Genomic DNA, 2,637 nt, shown 5'->3' with positions numbered 1-2,637 from the left:
TGGGAAGATCTGAAGGTCTGGACTCGGGCAAATAAGCTTCCTCCTCATAGGCTACTCTGCTGTCTTCTTTCAAACAGCCCAAATCGCTAGTTCACCAACATTCCCATGAAGTGACACGGGAACTTTTTTCTTTTTTTTTTTTTTTACTGACAACCGTTCTTCTTCAAAGCTCCAATAAACGTTAGCTCGATTAGCTTCACAGCTAACTAAGCCATTCATCTGAGCCCATAAGAGAGAGGAGCTTCAGTGCTAAACGCAGCCTCGGCGCCATATTATATATTCGTGATAATATCATCCATACATACTACAGAGTCTTCTCTTGGTCAATTGCAGTTGTAAACTATACTAATAATGAAAGGGGAAATCGGTAAGGTAGCTCAATATTTACGCACAATGCGGGCCGCCATCTTTATCCGACGTCGAATGAGTCTGTTCCGGTCTTCTTCTTTCTACTTTTAATGGCGGATTTCAACCAACGTGTATAGGTGTATACCGCCACCTACTGTACTGGAGTGTGCGTTTATATGGTCTCAAGTTATTCGCTTGTTAAGCAAGCCCCCCCCCCCATGATATGATATGATGTTTTTGGCTTAGGCTACAGCAACTTAATTAACAACTACCATAAGACATGTCTTAGGAGAAGGAGGAGAGGAGATTTATTTCAAACAGTTAAAACAGTAGCTACATAAAACAAATATGTAAAAAAAAACTGGAATAAAACAAATAACAACCAAGAAAATATGTAAACTCCATTAGAAAACTGTTTGAAAAGGGGCGGGAAGAAGCCAAGGCTTATCGAGTCCTGCCCCCACCCATCCATAACTATATTAAATATCTGTATCCTTATGCATACATAAATATACATAACACATACATTTACATACATACTATATATACACACACACTCACACACACACACACACACACACACACACACACACACACACACACACACACACACACACACACACACACACACACACACACACACACACACACACACACACACACATATATATAGATAATAAGATCTATAATCTAATAAGATAAGATCAATAATCTAATAATAAGATCTATATAATATACTGATCTATAAGATCTCTCTCAATAAACAATATACAACAACAAAAAACTAAAATTTACTTTTCAAGCTCCTCTTTGTTATAATTGTCCATGAAAGACTGTTTGTAACTGCATTTAAAAAACAATAATATTATTACTCAGTTGTATCGGCACGTTAAGGCCGTTCCAAAGAGATACCCCACAAACTGAGATGCACATGCTCTTTAGAGTCGTACAGACCCTTGGGTGTTTTAAGTTCAAATTCCCTCTTAAGTTATAGCCCCCATCTCTGCCCGTGAACATTTTTTGAATGTTACCAGGCACTGTATTATTTATTACTTTAAACATAATTTGTGCTGTTTTGAATTTCTTAGATGCATAACACACACAAAAAACATATGAGACAATACAATGTGATAAGAAATATGACACACATTTATGATACAATCAACACACACATTAATCCACATTCAAAAACATGCCCAAGCATAAAAGTAGCCTACCTCACAATACGGGTCAAATGTACAAATCATATCACAGACTGGTCACATCCGTGTGACACACACATTGGAGAGCTCTACTCGTTCATGAAAAACAATAACTGGCATCCATACGTGTTGGATATCCATACAAGGTCAATCATGTATGTATTATACACACACACACACACACACACACACACACACACACACACACACACACACACACACACACACACACACACACACACACACCTCTCTCTCTCTCTCTCTCTCTCTCTCTCTCTCTACTGGTTCATCTGGTTCTCCTTATGGGGCTCTGAGAGAGGAATGTGTTGGTGCGCCTGGACCTCATTTCAGCGTTTTACCCTGAAGACAGTTCTTCTAATTGTGTTGGATTTGCTTTGCTCTCCTTTGATCTTCTCTTCCATTTCTCCTTCATCCTCAGTGACACGATCTTACCAACCTCCTAAGGTCAGGAGGCAGGTGGAGTGGATTCATCCCTTTACATAAAAGCATGCTTCCATTTCAAAGTGAGCAACACAGTGTCACTGTTTCACCGTTCTGTTCTGTATACATGCAGTTCATTTGCATAATCCATCCTTCACACTCAAAACTCACTTCCTGTTTTTCCCATGTTGTTAACATCGTGAATTGAGCTCTATACATTTATTAATTCATATAAATTAATTAATTAATTAATTCATATTATATTTATTATTGTGTATGTTTGACAGTTCACAATGCAAACAAAATGCAACTTTGTTCAATTTCAAGGTTCCTCATTCTTAAATAAATACTAACGCAGAAATGATGACCAACTTAGAAGCGGTGTGCGCCTTCATGCGAAACCTTTTTTTAATCTTGTAATTTGGCTTGTGGATCTGGGCCCACATTCAAAAAGAATTCGGAGTATAGAAGATACCATCATGGTTCACCATGCCCCATTCATATGCATTTTTATTACAACTCACTTGGTAATCTGATGCTAGATAAATGCACTGTTAAAACTATAAGTTCCTGGAGGAACCTTTAGGGGTTCTTCAGCTTGTCGCTGTGGAGGAACCCCTAGGTGCTTTGAGGAACCTTCAAGAAA

The sequence above is a fragment of the Poromitra crassiceps genome (genome assembly GCF_964638095.1).
Source record: "Poromitra crassiceps genome assembly, chromosome: 21".
Taxonomy (NCBI): domain Eukaryota; kingdom Metazoa; phylum Chordata; class Actinopteri; order Beryciformes; family Melamphaidae; genus Poromitra; species Poromitra crassiceps.
This window is presented reverse-complemented; position numbering follows the sequence as displayed.